This window comes from Hemitrygon akajei, chromosome 6, assembly GCF_048418815.1.
Source record: "Hemitrygon akajei chromosome 6, sHemAka1.3, whole genome shotgun sequence".
Classification (NCBI taxonomy): Eukaryota; Metazoa; Chordata; class Chondrichthyes; order Myliobatiformes; family Dasyatidae; genus Hemitrygon; species Hemitrygon akajei.
Window position 1 is genome coordinate 12,108,405 of NC_133129.1, and position 19,658 is coordinate 12,128,062.

The 19,658-nt window shown below is 45.3% G+C and overlaps 1 protein-coding gene across 3 annotated transcripts in view; it reads right to left on the minus strand.

The window, feature by feature from the left end:
• palld (palladin, cytoskeletal associated protein) overlaps positions 1-19,658 on the minus strand; it is a 490,195-nt gene that overhangs the window by 332,184 nt on the left and 138,353 nt on the right. The window contains exon 1 of one of the 3 annotated variants that reach the window (XM_073047882.1): positions 1,553-1,683. The exons of the other annotated variants lie outside the window; for them this stretch is intronic. The gene's annotated coding sequence lies outside the window, so the exon portion shown is untranslated. Of the gene's footprint in view, positions 1-1,552; positions 1,684-19,658 lie in introns of those variants that run through there. 3 annotated transcript variants of the gene reach the window in all.

Below are 19,658 nucleotides of genomic sequence, written 5' to 3' on the forward strand. Positions count from 1 at the left end.
GTTTACCTACACTGAACTCTTCTGGGAGCTTATACACTTTATTCTGCATTGCTATTGTTCCACCTCAATGCATTGTATGATTTGATCTGTATGAATAGTATGTAAGCCAAGTTTCTCACTGTATCGTGATACATGTGACCATAGTAAACCAATTCTAATGCCAATACCAATTTGCTTAAGAATAAACAGGATGCACAAACTCTTTGAAAAGGCTGTGGGAATGTGACAAGCCTTCACTGTGGTAGAACAAGGGTGAAGACTCTTACTTCTGCAGACATGGAACACAGAACATAGTTCAGACAGGAACAGGCCCTCTGGCCCACAAGTCAAGGCTGAACGTGAAGCCAATTTAAACCAATCCTATCTGCCTGCAGGATCCAATTCCCCCCATCCCCTGCATATCTGTCTAACTGTATCTGTCTAACTGCCTTTTAATCACCATTACAGCTTCTCTGACGGTGTGGTACTCTCCCAGTACCATCCCCCAACAGTGCAGAACTCCCTCACCACTACCCCGACAGTGTGAAACTCCCTCAGTACTGTCCCTCTGACAGTGTGGCACTCTCTCAGTACTGCCCCTGACAGTGTGGCACTTCCTCAGTACTGTCCCTCTGACAGTGTGGCACTCTCTCAGTACTGACCCTCTGACAGTGCGGCACTCCCACAGTACTGTCCCTCTGACAGTGTGGCACTCCCTCAGTACTGTCCCTCTGACAGTCCGGCACTCCCTCAGTACTGTCCCTCTGACAGTCCGGCACTCCCTCAGTACTGTCCCTCTGACAGTGTGAAACTCCCTCAGTACTGTCCCTCTGACAGTGTGGCACTCCCTCAGTACTGCCCCTCTGACAGTGTGGCACTCCCTCAGTACTGCCCCTCTGACAGTGTGGCACTCCCTCAGTACTGCCCCTCTGACAGTGTGGCACTCCCTCAGTACTGTCCCTCTGACAGTGCGGCACTCCCTCAGTATTGTCCCTCTGACAGTCCGGCACTCTCTCAGTACTGCCCCTCTGACAGTGTGGCACTCCCTCAGTACTGCCCCTCTGACAGTGTGGCACTCCCTCAGTACTGTCCCTCTGACAGTGCGGCACTCCCTCAGTACTGTCCCTCTGACAGTCCGGCACTCCCTCAGTACTGCCCCTCTGACAGTGTGGCACTCCCTCAGTACTGTCCCTCTGACAGTGCGGCACTCTGTCAGTACTGTCCCTCTGACAGTGTGGCACTCTCTCAAGTGCTTCCTTTTGACAATACAGCTCTCTCTTAACACTTCACTTTCAGTATCATCGAGACAGTGCTTGAGGAGATAATCAGTTTGTTCACATGACCCTCCTCTGCACTTTGCCAGATGCTCCACACTGGAATTTTCTTTCCCAAGTCTCTATCCAAAGCTCTGCTTGGGAGCTGATTTAGCACAAGGTATCACTGACTTCTGCAGAACCAGAACCAGAACCGTGCCGAGCCAGAATTCAGACAGCCTGTAATGAGGACAGAACGAGCTGCAAGAAGCATATTTGCCTGCAGAACAACCAGATTAAATATTACACAAGTCACTCACTGTCAGATCCAGGTATCCCAAGCCAAGGCACACAGCAGCCACGCTTCCTCCCTGGGCTTAACGTCTCAGCACCAGCTCAGAAAACCAGGCAGAGACAAGGAACTCGAGGGGTGTTAAAAAAAGGCAAGGGGCGGTCTCAAGAGCGGGAAAGTTTATTTGAGGCGGGCCGGACCTGCCCCGTACAGTCCCAGCTTGCTTCAAAGAACAAAGGTTAGCGAGAGTGAGAGAGAGAGAGAGAGAATTTCGGCAGGAGAGAGGGAGGATCGGGGTAGGATTTCCTGGCCACAGTGCAGCTGTTATGAATATGGAGAGTGTTGAGGAGGGGGTAGGCAGGAGAACAGGCACACTGGAACTGCCCAGACTGAGAAATAATCCCAGCCCAATGGCTTAATAATGAGACACAAAGAGACTGCAGACTCCAGAAACCGGAGCTAGACAAAAAATGCTGCACAAGTCAGGCAGCATCGATGGAGGGAACGGACAGTCCGCATTTTAGATGAAAGGTCTCAAAATAATGACAATTTAGTTTACAAATATAAGAGATTTTGTAAATACTGGAAACCCAGAGTAACACTACAAAATGCTAGAGGAACTCTGCATTTCAGGCAGCATCTATGGAAGGGAATAAACAGTTGATGTTTTGAACCAAAACCTTTCATCAGGACTCGATGACCCCTCATTAAGATGATATATTTCCCTCCTTAAATGCTGCCTGGTCCACTGAGTTCTTCCAGTGTTTTATGTGCTTAATGATAAGGCCCTAAAGCTGTATCATTGTCTCTGACCCAGAATTATTTATTTATTTATTGAGATACAGCATGGAGTAGACCCTTCCAGCCCTGCCACCCAGCAATCCCCCACGGGACAATTTACAATGACCAATTAACGTACCGACTCATAGGTCTTTGGGCTATGGGAGAAAACTGGAACACCCGGAGGAAACCCACATGGTCACGGGGAGAACATGCAAGCTCCTTACAGGCTGGGGTGGGAATTGAACTTGGGTCGCCTGTACTGTAAAGCGTTATACTAACCACTGCGCGACCATGCCACAGTCATCACACAACACCTCTCCTCCTTACAGCTGTAAAAGGCACAGCAAACACACCTTGGCAAACCTTCAGCACTTGCTCATGAGAGACACCAGAGATTCTGCACATGGTGGAAATCCAGAGCAACACACACAAAATACAGAGGGACCGAGACCCTTTCTTCAGGACTGGACAGGAAGGGGAAGGAAGCCAGAATAAGAAGGTAGAGGGAGGGGGAGGGGCACAAGCTGGAAGGTGATAGGTGAAGTCAGGAAATGGGGAAGATAGGTAGATGGGTGGGTGAGAAGGGATGAGGTAAGAATCTGGGACGTGATAGGTGGAAGAGGCAAGGGGTTGAACGAGAAGGAAGCTGATAGGAAAAGAGAATGGATCATAGAAGAAAGGGAAGGTGAAGGGGAACAGAGGGATATGATGGGCAGGTCATGAGGGGAAAGGGGTGGGAAAGAGAAGGGACAAGAGGGTCACCATAATGAGAGAAGAAGTATTGGGGGGGCGGGAAATGATCTATCAGCATGGCACAAAAGCTAAACCTTTTCATTGCCTCTCAGAACATGGGACAATGATGAACTAATACCAATGACCAACTTTCTGAACCTTAAAAACTCCCACAGCAAACCAGTAACAGTTGTACAATGAAAAACTGAGTTTGGGAACAATGCTCTCCCAAACACTGGTGCTTCAAGATTCAAGTGAGGAGTTTATTTGTGAAATGTACATCAAAACTTTTTGCAGGCTTTTCCATTCTTGGGGATTGGTGTTTCCATACCAGGCCATGATGCAACCAGTCAGTGTACTCTCCACCACATATCTTTAGAAGTTTGTCAAAGGCTTTAGTCGGGCTGCATCTGAAGAACTGTGTTTATGCAGTTGGAGTCGCCCAGCTATGAGAAGGATGTCTTTATATGGGAAAGGTTGCAAAAATAATTTACTATGATGTTACCAGAGCTGGTGGGTCTGAGTTAATGGACAGGCTGGGTAGATTAGGATCTTTTCCCTGGAATGTAGGAGGTTGAAGAGTCCCCTCACTGTGCGGGCTCCAATAAGGTAAGTAGCCACAGTAGGGGAAGTTGGATGGCAAAGGTTTAAATTGAGAGGGGAAAATTTCAAAAGATCTGAGGGGCAAATATATATCCCACAAAAGGGCCAGCACAGATAAGGTGGGCTGAAGGACATGCTTTCATGTTGTATTTGACTCTAAGAATGCAGTAGGTAAATGGAATAAGTTGCCACGGAAAGCGGTAGCGGTGGGTACAATTATGACATTTAAAAGACAACTGGACAAGCATATAGATAGGAAAGGTTTAGACCAAGGTTTCCCAACCTTTTTTATGCCATGGACCCCCATCATTAACCAAGGGATCCATGGACCCCAGGCTGGGAGCCCCTGCTCTAGAGGAAATGGCCCAAATGCAGGAAAATGGGACCAGCTCAGATTTGCAACTTGGTCAGCACAGATGAGTTGGGCTGAAGGGCCTGTTTCTGAGACTCATCAATGTGTAGAGGGCTGGATGCTTGTTAAGAAAAAAGAAACTTCTGGCAAACACATGAACACAGAAACCAAGTTCCAAACTTTAAATTTAGCCCAATTTAGAAAATTAGTCTAAATTATCCCAATTTAGGTAATTTAAGTTGGAATCTGTGCCACTGCTCATCTCCAGCAGCGCACAACAGACTCTGAATCTGAAGTAGAAGCATACTGCACATCCTGTGACAGTTCACTGTTAAATATTGGGAGAGGTACACACTGGATAGGAAATAGAGGCATACGACTCATACAAACTAGTACTCGACTTCTCCCAATTCTTGGGAATACCGGGTTCCTGGAACAGCTTCTCCCCCTCTGCCATCAGATTTCTGAATGGACAATGAATACTACCTCACCATTTTTGCTCTCTTTTTGCACTATTAATTAACTAAATTTTACTGTTTTTTTAATTGTAATTTATAGTATTTTTATGTGTTGCACTGTACTGCTGTCATTAATTAGTCAGAGCATGAAGGGTTACGAGGAGAAGGCAGGAGAATAGGGTTGAGTAGGAAATAGATCAGCCATGATCTATGGAGGATAGTGGAGCAGGCTCGATGGGCCGAATGGCCTAATTTGGTTCCTTTGTCTTTTGGTCTTAACAGTAAATCTCACAACATATGTCAGTGATATTAGACCTGATTTTGATTCTGACATGTTACCGTAAAAATAGCTTTAAATTGGGATTAGGTTTTCAGGAAATTTTTCGGTAAAGATAAATTGAGAGAGTTGTCTTTGAAAAGCAGGATCTGTGGGAGGGAAAGGAATCTTCCTTCCAAGCCAAATGTCAATAGTTTCTTCTCCACCACCACCATAACGCTGCTCGACCCGCAGACTCCTTCCATAAGATTGTTTGTTAATGTTCATCCAGCCACTTGGTCAGGGGTTCCTGAGTTTCAGAAGGCCCACTGCCTGGCATCCTGGTATGTGTTGTGAGGTTGCTCAGTAGCATAGTGGTTAGCACGATGTTAATACTATGCCAGCAATCTGGGTTCAATTTGCGTTGCTGTCCGTAAAGAGTTTGCATGTTGGGTGGGTTTCCTCCAGGAGTTCCGGTTTCCTCCCACATTCCAAAGACATACAGGTTAGTAGGTTAACAATCACTTGGGTGTAATTGGGTGGTGCAGGCTCTTTGAGCTGGAAGGGCTTGTTACTGTGCTGTACCTCTAAAAAAAATGAAGGTATAAATGACTTGGTCTTAAATGTAGGGATCACAATTAACTGCTTGCTAAAGTTGCCACAACTAGCCATGTGGTTGATAATGAAGTTCAGACCATTCACAAGTCGATATGTTAAAGCCTGAAGTGCAGATGCCTCACAACACCAGTGACTTGGTTTCAGTCCTGACCTTGGGCGTAACCCCGTGGGGTTTACACATTCTCCCTGTGATCACTTGGATTTTCTCCCACGTCCCTAAGATGTGCAGGTCACAATCAGAATCAGGTTTAATACCTCTGGTATATGTTGTGAAATTTGTTGTTTTGCAATACATTGCAATACATAATAATAAAAACTACAAATTACAATAAGAAATATATACAGTGGAATTAATTGGAACACATTGGGACAAGAACGTTTTGACCCAATCAAGCGGCAGCCCCAATTAGCCAAAGTTTCACGGAAATAGTTAAAAAGGTATAAAAAAGACAAACTACATTTAACTGAGAAAGACATTATGCACTTAAATGAAATACAGAACAAATCAGAACACTATCAAGACTACTACAGTACTATAAAACTATGCAACACACTCAAAATGCTGGAGGAACTCAGCAGGTAAGGCAGCATCTATGGAAATGAATAGACAGTCAACGTTGTGGGCCAAGACCCTTATTCAGCACTGAGAGAGAAGGGGAAAAATGTTTTAGTTCCTAATAGTTGTTGATAGAGGAATTCACCCAAGCACACATTCTTTTAATTGACTATAAATAAACAAAAGCAGCTTAAACACCTTGTGTAAATGATGGACTGCCTTCATACAATGCTGTTGATGATTGCATCATCCAAATCATCGCTTCCAGTGTAACATTCAAGATGTTTGTCAATACGTTCAAATTCTTTGTAGTGCCTAACTTGTTAAAGCAGTGAAATTGTTTCATTTTCACTCTCAGCTATTGTTGGCATCTCCAAGCCTGAATGCTTGAAACCACAGTGAGGAAAACAGTTTGGATTTGTTTAACCGCTTGTTTCTTGCCAACTATCAGTGACAAAAGTCACTGTTTTTTGAATGCAAGTGCACACAGCTGACACTATTTAAAATCCGTTCACTTTAAGCATGGTGTTGTATATAAATGCTCCACAAATGCATGAGACTGACACCAGGAAGAATCTGTTTGGCAACACTTTCCTGCCTCATTTCAATGGCAGAATATTCCAAATAAATGAAGGGAATCCCGGCTATTTTCTTAAATAATTTTTGTTCTTTAAGAATTGTCCCAAATATGTGGGTGCCCTGATTAACCGATAGTCCAATTAACTAGAAGCCACTGTATATAAAAATCAAACTAAATAACTGGTGCAAAAAGAGAGGAAAAGAAAACGAAAAACCAAGTAGTGAGGTAGTGCTCTTGCATTCATTGTCCATTTAGAAATTTGATGGCGTTGGGAAAGAAACTGTTCCTGAAATATTCAGGGCGTGTCTTCAGGCTCTTGAAAGCAGCAATGAGAAGGTATGAGGAGGATCCTTACTGACATATATCTTACTTCTCTAGCGACCTAGGGTGTCACGCTAGCATAATGCTTTACACCAATCAGGGTTCATTTGCCAACGCTATCTGGAAGTTTGTACTTTTTCACCATGACCACATGTCGTCGTCCCCATCCCTTCCCACTGATCTCCCTCCTGGCACTTATCCTTGTAAGCGGAACAAGTGTTACACCTGCCCTACTCTTCCTCCCTCACCACCATTCAGGGCCCCAGACAGTCCTTCCAGGTGAGGCGACACTTCACCTGTGAGTCGGCTGGTGTGGTCTTTTATATATTGGTGAGACCCGACGCAGACTGGGAGACCGTTTCACTGAACACCTATGCTCGGTCCGCCAGAGAAAGCAAGATCTCCCAGTGGCCACACATTTTAATTCCACGTCCCATTCCCATTCTGATATGTCTATCCATGGCCTCCTCTACTGTCAAGATGAAGCCACACTCAGGTTGGAGGAACAACACCTTATATTCCGTCTGGGTAGCCTCCAATCTGATGGCATGAACATTGACTTCTCTAACTTCCGTTAATGCCCCTCTTCCCCTTCTTACCCCATCCCTGACATATTTAGTTGTTTGTTTTTTTCTCTCTCTCTGCCCATCACTCTGCCTGTTCTCCATCTCCCTCTGGTGCTACCCCCTCCCCCTTTCTTTCTCCTGAAACCTCCCGCCCCATGATCCTTTCCCTTCTCCAGCTCTGTATCACTTTCGCCAATCACCTTTCCAGCTCTTAGCTTCATCCCACCCCCTCCGGTCTTCTCCTACCATTTCGCATTTCCCCCTCCCCCCACTACTTTCAAATCTCTTACTATCTTTCCTTTCAGTTAGTCCTGACGAAGGGTCTCGGCCCGAAACGGCGCCAGTGCTTCTCCTTATAGATGCTGCCTGGCCTGCTGTGTTCCACCAGTGTTTTGTGTGTGCTGTTTGAATTTCCAGCATCTGCAGATTTCCTCGTGTTTCCTCCGAGTGCTTCGGTTTCCTCCCACATTCCAAAGGCATACTGATTAGAGTTAGTAAGTTGTGGGCACGCTACTTGCCGCAAGAAGCGTGGTGACTCTTGCGGGCTGCCTCCCAGCACAACCCTTGGACTGTTTGGTCATTGAATGTATTCACTATACAATGTTCCCGTGTGAATGTGACAAATAAAGCTCATCTTTATCTGATTTCTATCCTGACTCCAGTGCTGTCTGGGTGGAGTCCACACCTTCTCCCCTTTTCTACATTTGGTTTCCTCCGGGTGGTCCAGCTTCCCCCCAGAGAAGTGCTGTAAATTACCCCTAGTAGCAAAAAAAAAATCAATAGGGTGTTGGTGGGAAAGAGACAGAAGTAGTGGTGTACAAGGAAGTAGGGAATTGAAAGATGAAATTCTTCTCTTGGGGCTGGTATGGACACAATGGACCAAATGGTCTCTTTCATTGTAGTAAGTACAGTTTGAGGCTGCAACAAGATATCAATGGACTGGGTACATAGAACACTGATCATGTGAAACACAATATGGCTATACAAAACACAATGCTAAACTAAACAAAATCTTTCTGCCTGCATAGAATACTGAAAACACGAGTTGTTAAGTCCTTGAAAGCAAGTCTTCAGGTTGTAGAATCAGTTCAGAGTTGCAATGAGTGAAGTCATCCACGCTGGCTCAGCAGCCTGATGGCTGAAGGGTAATAACTGTTCCTGAACCAGGTAGTGTGGAACCTAAGGCTCCTGTACCTCCTTCCTGATGGTAGTAGTGAGAAAAGAGAGTAGCCTGAATGATGGGAGTCCTTGACAATGGACACCAGGAAAATTGTTGGATATTAAGAAGGGTATGGGAACAGAGGGATTTTGGAGGGCTTCTCCTCATGTCCCTGAAGATAGCAAGACAATCTATACTTCCCACTGTCTCAGGAAATTAGCCAACCTATTTGAGAACCTCTCCCACTTGGGACATTCTCTCTTCTTCCCTCTCCCATTAGACAAAAGTTACTAAAGCTTCAGAGCATAAACCACAAGATTCCAGCATAGCTTCTACACCACTGCTATCAGATGCTTGAAAAGACCTCTTACACACTTAAAAATACACGCCTGAACTGTTGATCTCCCAATCTACCTTGTAGTAATCCTTACTTTACTTGTCTACCTGCACTAATCTCTCTGTAACAGCATTGCTCTATTCTGCATTCTGTTTTCTTTGTATCACCTTGATTTAATTTTGTCTAAAATAATCTAGATAGATGGCTTCTCGCCGTATCTCAGTAACAATAACACGATATGAACTAGTATGAAGGAGATGGTGGTGGACTTTAGGAGATCTAGGCCTCATATGGAGCCAGTGATCATTAATGGAGAATGTGTGGAGCAGGTTAAGACCTACAAGTATCTGGGAGTACAGTTAGACGAGAAGCTAGACTGGACTGCCAACACAGATGCCTTGTGCAGGAAGGCACAGAGTCGACTGTACTTCCTTAGAAGGTTGGCGTCATTCAATGTTTGTAGTGAGATGCAAAAATGTTGAATTTCCCCATGGGGATGAATAAAGTATCTATCTATCTAGTAGGTAAGGCTGTCAATGAAAGCATCTTAGATCTTAGAAGCATCTTCTCATTGTTACCATCAGGAAGGCGGTATGGAAGCCTGAAGGCGCCCATTCAATGATTCAAAAACAGCTTCTTCCTCTCCGCCACCCAATTTCTGAATGGAAATTGAACCCATGAACACTAACTCACTACTTTTTTTTACACTTCTTTAATTTAACCATTATATATATATACATACATATAAGATATTGAAATTCACTGTTTTTTCTCTCTTTTATCATGTATTGCATTTTACTCCTGCCGCAAAGTTAACAAATTTCACGACATGTTAAAACTGATTCTGATATTTACTGAGACAGACGACATAACGGAGGGAGATCTGGTAAGGACTGTGTAAAACTTGAGTTTGACCACAGCTAGAGTTTAGGTCTCAGGAAGGACATGGTAACATTGGAAGGGGAACAGGGATAAACACGGATGTTGAAAGAGTTGCATTATAATTAGACAGGATCTCTAGCCTGGGGTTGTTTTACTGGAATAAACAAGTCTGAAGTGAGGTTTAAATGAAGTGTACAACATTATGAGAAGCCTGAACAGGGTAGACAGAAATGACCTACCTCCCTCAGCAGTAGGGTCAGTAATCAGGCAACGCTTCCTGAATGGGGGTCAGTGACAGACTGCCTCAGAGGGCAGGTTGAGGCAAAAATCCTTGACACATTTCTCTTGCCCTCTTCTCATTGCTACCATTAGGGAGGAGGTACAGGAGCCTGAAGAACTCACTCAATACTTCAGGAACAGCTTCGCCTCCACCATTAGATTTCTGAGTGACCCATGGACCCATGAACACCACCTCCCTAGTCCTTTTTCACACTATTTATTTATCTTTGTTTAATAATTTTTATCTATTGCTCTGTACTGTTGCCACAAAACAACAATTTCACGATATATGTTAGTGCTAATAAGGCTTATTCTGATTCTGATTCACAGTTATTGTACTTGGATGTGTACTTAAGAATCTGTAATCCACAGGACCACATCAGGGATGGGGTTAACCTAAGGTCCACTGGGCTGGATGGGTCTTTGCAGAGTGCCAGTCATTTCCTTTCTCAGAATGTCCCAGATGTTATTTATTTCTTCAGCGATACAATGCAGAGTAGGTCCTTTTGGCCAATTGATCGGCACTGCCCCAGCAACCCCAATTTAACCCTAACCTAATCACGGGACAATTTACAATGAGCATTTAACCTACCCAGGATGTGTTTGGACTCTGGGAGGAAATTGGAGCTCGTGGGGAAAACCCACACATTCCCTGGGGAGGATGTACGGACTCCTCATGCTGGTATTGAACTCCAAACTCCGACATCGAGCTGTAATAGCATTGTGCTAACCGCTACGCTGCTGTGGTGCCCAAAATGTTTAACTATCTGTGAGATACCTTTGGTAAATCAGTAAACCGTGACTTGATGAAGGGTCTCAGGCCAAACTGTCGACAATCTACTCTTTCCCATAGATGCTGCCTGGCCTGCTGAGTTCCTGCAGTACTTTGTGTGTGAAGCTGGTGTTTTCATTGTCTTGTGTAGCGGGGTACAGTGTTTGTGCGTTTTCCCCGCGACCACGTGGGTTTCTTCCTGGTGCTCTGGTTTCCCCCCTTAGTCCAAAGACTGTGGTTAATTGGTCATTGTAAATTGGCCCATGATTGTTGTTGTTGTTCCTTTTCGTGCATTGTGGTGCATCGGCATTTTTGCCGTTTCCGTAGCATTCAAATGTTTTTTTTAACGAGGCTGAGTTGCTAGTTTGATGCACAACCTAGTGTGGATGGAAAGCGTGCAAGGAACCGGCCGGATTCGAACTCAGGACCATCACCTCGAAATCCATTGGACTCTTGACCTTGTCGAGATCATACATCTTATTGTCCATTCAATATCAGTGGGATGGAAGGTGTCCCTGAACACGGTGGCATATCACATGTCTCAAAGAGAGGAGAGAAGAGTGAGTGTGTGTGTGTGTGTGTGTGTGTGTGTGTGTGTGTGTGTGTGTGTGTGTGTGTGTGTGTGTGTGTGTGTGTGTGTGTGTGTGTGTGTGTGTGTGTGTGTGTGTGTGTGTGTGTGTGTGTGAGAGAGTGTGTGGGTGTGCATGTGCGTGTGCGTTGGTCGTTGTTGCTGCCATTCTTCTGCTGAACATTGTGGGCAGCAACACTTGCAGGCTCTGTCAGCTCACTCCCATGTGAGTTGGTTGTAAACGCAAATGGCACATTTCACTGTATGTTTTGATGTACATGTGATAAATAAATCCGAATCCAAATCTGCAGGGCGAGTGAAATCACGTGATTAACCTTCTGGGAGTTCATCCAAACAGAAGGGTGACAACCCTAACATTACAAAGAAATTGCTACTTGCTCTCAGAGTGGGTAAAGGAAGTAATTAAGAGGGAGATATAAAGCCACCAGGAAAACCAGTGATCAAATGTCTGACACCTCAAGTGCAACTCCTACTGCAACTCTAGACCTTGCAAGATCCGTGGGTCTGTGGCCAGGAATGTGAAGTGACTTTTCTCACTTTCTTAGAGGATAGTCAGAACATCACAGGAATTTATGGAATAGAAGGACCCTATTCAGGCCATTGTGGTGTCAGCACCAGAACAGGCTGCATTTAGGCCTCTAGTCCTTGACCTGGACTTACAGACTTGTCCTTCGGGCCTCTAACTCCAAATTTGTCGACTTCGATCTTTGATCTTTTGGTCTTTCCACCTCTCGACCCACCAAGCTCTAGACTTCAACCTTTGGCTTTGCCTTCCAGACTTTGTCAACCTGTGTGTATCAACCCCGGGACTCGCCGATCGCAGGTTTGACCTCCAAGGCTTGACCGACCCGACCTCCAGGATCGCTGACCTTCAACCACAGAGAGCTATGGCCTCGACTTCTAGACTTCTGCCCCCGGCAACTGCCACCCATATGGACATCTCCTACCACTGTTCACCTTGCAGGTCTGTCTTCACTGCGCAAGACAATCGGAACCAAAAACACACTCAAATCCTCGTCCAGTTGGATAACTTCTATCTCCCAGTATTTAATAGCTCCTGAGTTACGAAAGCAAATGATTGGACCTTTGTTATATGTGAGGATTTCATATCGCTCCACTTCAATCTGTCTACACTTCTCACTGCCTCAGTAATCAAAGCCAGCATAATCAAAGACCCCAGACGTTTTCTTTTCTCTCCACCACCAGGTTCAGGGACACCTTCTATGCCACTGATATAAGACTAGTGAATGGACTCCTGACCTCACATTCTACGTCATGCACCTTATCGTCTACATGTATTGCACTTTTTCTGTCACTGTTACACTTTATTTTACATTCAGTCATTTCTTTTCTCTTGCGCTACCTCAGTGCACTGACACAGTGAAATGATCTGTATAGACCGCATGCAAAAATTTTTATTGTACCTTAGCACCCAGGACAATAATAACTCAGCTTACCAATTTAACAAACCTCATTGATTGTAAAACATTTTGGAATATTCTGTGGAAGAAAATGTCTGGCACTGTGTAATTTTTGGTTTCTTCTTGCCAACTTTAGACAAATAAGTGGTTGAGAAAAAAGTTAACAAAAACATACAATTTGGTTCCAGCCTGGAGACTTTGTGGTATTCCCTGGAATTGAGCTGTTTTATGAAAGGGCTTTGTCCTGTAACATCTTTCAGCTACCAACATCAGGTATGTTTGGGGTGGAACAGAGAGAGAGGAGGAGGGAAGGCAGGACCCTGGGGATTCCTGCGGACAGGGCATCTCAACATGGCCTGTTGTGTCACCTGCTGCATGGGGCGGTGGGGTGTGTTGTTTCCCTGGCTGCTTGTGGTACTGTGTCTGGCTGTGCCTCACTGGGCCTGTTTGCCCAGCTGCTGCAGTAGAGAGCTAAAGAGTTGGGCAGCTATGTCGGTTATGTGCAGTCCTTGGTATCACTGTCTACTGAGGCTGCTGGGGTCATGTACCTTCACTGGTCCTGTCTGTCACTGTAAAGTCTGAAAATGCACACACACACACACACACACACACACACACACACACACACACACACACACACACACACACACACACACACACACACACACACACACACACACACACACACACACAATAAGGCACTGGTCAGACTGCGCTTGCATTATTGTGAGCAGTTTAGGGCTCCTTATCCAAGAAAGGATGTGTTTGCCATTGGAGTGGGTCCAGAGGAGGTTCACGAGGATGATCCTGGGTATGAAAGGGTTAACATATGAGGAGCATTTGATGGCTCTGAGCCTGTAACATCGGAGTTTAGATGGGGAGATCTCATTGAAACTTATCAGCTTTGAAAGGCTAGATAGAGTGAACGTGGAGAAGATGTTTCCAATAATGGAAGAGTCTAAGACCAGAGTGCACAGCCTCAGAATAGAGGGAAATCCATTTGGAAGAGAGATAAGGAATTTCTTTAATCAGAAGGTGGTGAATCTGTGGAATTCACTACAGACAGCTGTGGAGGTCAAGTCATTGCGGATATTTAAAGCAGAGGTTGACAGGTTCTTGATTAACCAGGGTGTAAAAAGTTATGGAGAATGGGATTGAGAGGGATAATAAATCAGCCATGATGGAATGACAGAGCAGACTCGATGGGACAAATGGTCTCATTCTGCTCCTATGCCTTATGGTCTTGCATACACAAATACATGGATGCAGAGGCAAACAGGCACACATTTACACAAATAAAGATGGACATCCATGCTCAGACCCACATACATACATGTACCCACAGATGTAATCAGGAGGACATGCACTTCACATTCAGACGGGGGAACGATCACACAAATGGGTAGAGCACTTGACACTCTGCTAATTAGGAAAGACTCGGCAGTTTAATTAAGTTGCCATGTCAATTATCCAAAGCTGATTGACCATACACAAATTGAGTTGCTGAACAGGAAAAGCTACCATTCTCACTTATCTACAATGCTCCATGCCAGCAAGAAATTTGTCAGTAAACTGTCTATTTAGCAACTTGCTGACATTTGCTGAGTAAACAGGCTTTGAAAACCCCAGAGTCAGTGAATATTAACAAGCCCTGCCCAACAGCCCCATAATCATATATATGCCTCCAAATAACAGCCAAGATGTGGGGTTGAGATTGCAAAGGGAGCTGGAAAAGGCAGGTAATAAGAGTAATGACACAATTGTCATGGGGGACATCAATATGCAAGGGGATTGGTAAAATCATTTAATTCCTCTTCCCATTCCCATTCCGATATGTCCATCCGTGGCATCTCCACTGTCATGATGAGGCCACACTTAGGTTAGAGGAACAACACCTTATACTCTGTCTGGGTAGCCTCCAACTTGATAGCATAGACATTGATTTCTCAAACTTCCAGTAACGCCCTTCCCCACCCCACATCCATTCCCCATCCCCTTTTCCCACTCTTACCTCATTTTGCCAATCAACTTCCCAGCTCTTTACTTCATCCCTCCCCCTCCAGGTTTCACCTGCCACCAGGTGTTTCTCTCTCCCCTCCCCCTACCTTTTAAATCTACTTCTCAGCTTCTTTTCTCCAGTCCTGCCAAAGGGAATCGGCCTGAAAGGCTGACTGTACAGGTACTCTTTTCCATAGACACTGCCTGGCCTGCTGAGTTCCTCCAGCATCTTGTGTATGCTGCTTGGATTTCCAGCATCTGCAGATTTTCTCTTGTTTGTTGGCAGAAGTAGGTTGGTGTTGGATTGCAAGAAAGGGAATTTGTTGAATGCCTACGAGATGGCTTTTTAGAGCAGCTGGTACTTGAGCCTATTCATGGAAAGGCCATGTTAAGACTGTGTATTGTGTATTAGGGAGCTTAACGTAAAGGAAACCTTAGGAGGCAGTGATTGAATTCATACTGCAAGCTGAGAGGGAGAAGCATAAGTCACAATGGAATAAAGGGAACTACAGAGGCATGAGAGAGAAGTTTGCCCAGGTGGATTGGAGGAGGATACTGGTAGGGATGACACCAGAGTAGAGATGGCTGAAGTTTCTGGGAATAGTTCACAAGGAGCATGATAGATATGTCCCACAGAGGAAGAAGTTCCTCTGCAGATGATACTAAGATAGGTGGCGTTGTGGATAATGAAGTAGGTTTTCAAAGCTTGCAGAGAGATTTAGGCCAGTTAGAAGAGTGGGCTGAAAGATGGCAGATGGAGTTTAATGCTGATAAGTGTGAGGTGCTACATATTGGTGGTGTGGTGGCATCCGTCAGTCTCGAGAGACCATGGATCTGTGCCTGGAGTTCCCAGGGCGCAGGCCTGGGCAGGGTTGTATGGGAGACTGGCCTTCACCTCTCCACGCCACCGATGTTGTCCAAGGGAAGGGCACTAGGACCCATGCAGCTTGGCACCGGTGACGTCGCAGAGCAATGTGTTGTTAAGTGCCTTGCTCAAGGACACAAACATGCTGCCTCAGCTGAGGCTTGAACCAGTGACCTTCAGGTTACTAGTCTGATGCCTTGCCCACTAGGCCACACGCCAACATTTTGGTAGGACTAATCAAAATAGGACATACAGGGTAAATGGTAGGGTATTGAGGAATGCAGTAGAACAGAGTGATCTAGGAATAATGGTGCATTGTTCCCTGAAGGTGGAATCTCATGTGGATAGGGTGGTGAAGAAAGCTTTTGGTATGCTGGCCTTTATAAATCAGAGCATTGAGTACAGGAGTTGGGATGTAATGTTAAAATTGTACAAGGCATTGGTGAGGCCAAATTTGGAGTATTGTGTACAGTTCTGGTCACCGAATTATAGGAAAGATGTCAACAAAATAGAGAGAGTACAGAGGAGATTTACTAGAATGTTACCCGAGTTTCATCACCTAAGTTACAAAGGAAGGTTGAACAAGTTAGGCCTTTATTCTTTGGAGCGTAGAATGTTGAGGGGGGGGGGGACCTGATAGAGGTATTTAAAATTATGAGGGGGATAGATAGAGCTGACGTTGATAGGCTTTTTCCATTGAGAGTAGGGGAGATTCAAATAAGAGGACATGAGTTGAGAGTTTGGGGGCAAATGTTTAGGGGTAACACAAGGGGAATTTCTTTACTCAGAGAATGGTAGCTGTGTGGAACGAGCTTCCAGTAGAAGTGGTAGAGGCGGGTTTGATATTGTCATTTAAAGTAAAATTGGACAGGTATATGGACAGGAAAGGAATGGAGGGTTATGGGCTGAGTGCAGGTTGTTGGGACTAGGTGAGAGTAAGCGTTCAGCATGGACTAGAAGGGCCGAGATGGCCTGTTTCCGTGCTGTAATTGTTATATGGTTAAGTTCCCAAATGGCAAGGGTAGCAACCATGGCTGACAAAGGAAGTTAAGGACTGGACAAAAGCCAAGGAAAGAGCACATAAGGTAGCAAAAGTGAATGGGAAGTTGGATGAATTGGGAAGCTTCTAAAATCCAACAAAAGGCAACTAAAAAAGCTATAAGAAGGGAAAAGATGAAATGTGAGAGCAGACTAGCCAATAATATAAAGCAGGATGGCTTAATTCTGCTCCTATGTCTTATGGTCTTATAGAACTTTACTGGTGCTTTCGATGGGCTAACAATGCACCTCGACTGAGCCACTTGGAGTGTCATGCACAGAGCACTGCAGGAACTCAGCAGGTCAGGCAGCATCTGTTTCTTCAGCGCTTTGTGTATTGCTCCAGATTCCAACATCTACACTCTGGTATCTCCATTTGAAGTATTGCACATCTCTTAAAATTTTCCCATAACCATTCCACTCACTATGAACTGGTGAAGGTTGATAGGTTCTTGGGGATAGGAGGGCTTCCACTCTATCTTGCCAACAACTGTTTTGGAAGACCAGTATTCCAAGATGGTTCCTCATGGTTGACAGAGGTGGTGGGGATAAGCTCCCACTGACGACTAAACGTTCTCAATGGCGCATGTCTAAATAGCCTCTGACAACCAAGTCCAGCTCCTGGCCTTCACGTGTGGCTTAGCTACTGAGCCTGGAGAAACCATTTCTAGTGACAGGAGAATGGGCAAAGGTGGGGTACTCGTGCCTTAAAAGCAGTCACTTTGGACAGATGGGGCTTATCAGTTGTGGTTGGCAGCTTATCTAGGAGTAGGAAAACTGATCTTAATCTTCTGCTGCCTTGTGGCTGTACCCACTTATGGGGAAGGCTTCGGAAGTAAACTCTGAGGGAAATTCCGGAGCTGGAGTTCCTAAGGCAGCTCTGTTCAGCTGAAATATTTCATCTGGGCAGCTTCCAACCTGATGGCATGAACATTTCTCGAACTTGTGGTAATACCCCCTCTCTCCTTCACCATTTCCCACCCCCCTTCCCTCTCTCACCATATCTCGTTATCTGTCCATTGCCTCCCTCTGGTGTGCCTCCCCCTTTTCTTTCTTCCATGGCCTTCTGTCCTCTCCAATCAGATTCCCCCTTCTCCAGCCCTGTATCTCTTTCACCAATCAACTTCACCTTTCCCTCCCCCTCCCAGTTTCACCTCTCACCTTGTGGTTCTTCTTCCTCTTCCCCCACCTTCTAACTCTGGCTCATCCTTTCTTCTCCAGTCCTGATGAAAGGTCTCGGCCCAAAACGTCGACTGTACTCTTTTCCATAGATGCTGCCCAGCCTGCTGAATTCCTCCAGCATTTTGTGTATGTTGCTTGGATTTTCTCTTATTTGTGACTGGCCTCTAGCTGCATTCTGAAGTTGAGGTTCCCTCAAAGCATGTTACAGCCAATGGCTTTCTATTGGAAGCACAGCCACTCCTGTAAAGGGCTGTTGATTTACACATAGCAGAATCAGAATCAGGTTTACTATCACTGTCGAGAAATTTGTTGTTCGTGGCAGCAGTACAGTGCAATACATAAAAATCTCTAAGAACTAGGTAGCCCCTCTACCTAATAAAGTGGCCACTGAATGTATGCTTGTGGCTTCCCACTGCTGTAACCCATCCACTCCAACACACACAAAATGCTGGTGGAACGCAGAATGCCAGGCAGCATTTATAGGAAGAAGTACAGTCGACGATTCGGGCCGAGACCCTTCGTCAGGACTAACTGGAGTTAAGCAGTTAGTCCTGACGAATGGTCTCGGGTCAAAACGTCGACTGTACTTCTTCCTATAGATGCTGCCTGGCCTGCTGCGTTCCACCAGCATTTTGTGTGTGTTGCTTGAATTTCCAGCATCTGCAGATTTCCTCGTGTTTGCACTTCAACATTCGATGTATTCAGAGATGCTGATCTGCACACAAGTGCTGTAACGCCTGGTTATTTGAATTACTGTGGCCTTGAACCAGCCTGGCCATTCTCCTCTGACCTCTCTCATTATCGAGGTGTTTTAGCCCACAGAACTGCCTCTCATTGGATTATTTTTGCTTTTTGCACCATTCTCTGTAATCTCCAGAGACTGTTGTGTGTGAAAATCACAGGAGATCAGCTTTTTCAGAGATACTCAAACCACCCCATCTGGCAGCAAAAACCATTCCACCATCAATGATTCTTAGATCACATTTTTTCCCTGGTCTGAACAACACCTGAATCTCTTGACTGTGTCTGCATGCTGTTTTGCATTGAGTTGCTGCCACATGATTGGCTGATTAGATATTTGCGTTAATGAGCAGGTGTACAGGTGTTTCTAATAGAGTGACCACTGAGTTAATAAAAAGTAGCGCAAAAAGAGAGCAAAATAGTGAGGCTGTTCCGACATCTGATGGCGGAGGAGAAGAAAATGTTCTGAAAACATTAAGTGTGCATTTTCAGGCTCTTGTACCTCCTCATCGATGGTGGTAATCAGAAGAGAGCGTGTTCTGCTTCCATGTCCCAATGACGGATGCTGCCTTCTTGATAACGACCGGGTCATCCATTTCAAGATTAACTGAGAAAGCAACCAACCTGTGCTGTTGAGTTCAGAACCATCTGTGCTGTCGGGTTTCTGACCAGGGTGTGCCACTGGATGGTGGGGGGCCAGAGGGCAGGGTGAAGGAAGGTGAGAGGAGGGCTATGTTGGTAAATAGGTGGTCATCGGAAGCAGAGGAGTAGATACATGACTACTTCGACTTTGTGCACTGGGTCATGTTCAGGGGCTCAGAGGACCTGAATGAATACACCAATGTCCTCACAGACATTATGTAGACACTCAAGGAACACACGTAACTCCACAAAATCATTCAGAGTCTTCCACAACCGGAAGCCTTGGCTGAATGAGGGGGAGAGGGAGAGTGGTGAAAGGAGTGAAGAAGAGGGAATGAGAGGGAGAGGATAAGGGGAGGTAATAGAAGAGGGTGAGCAAGAGCGGATAGAGAGGGGGAAGAGGG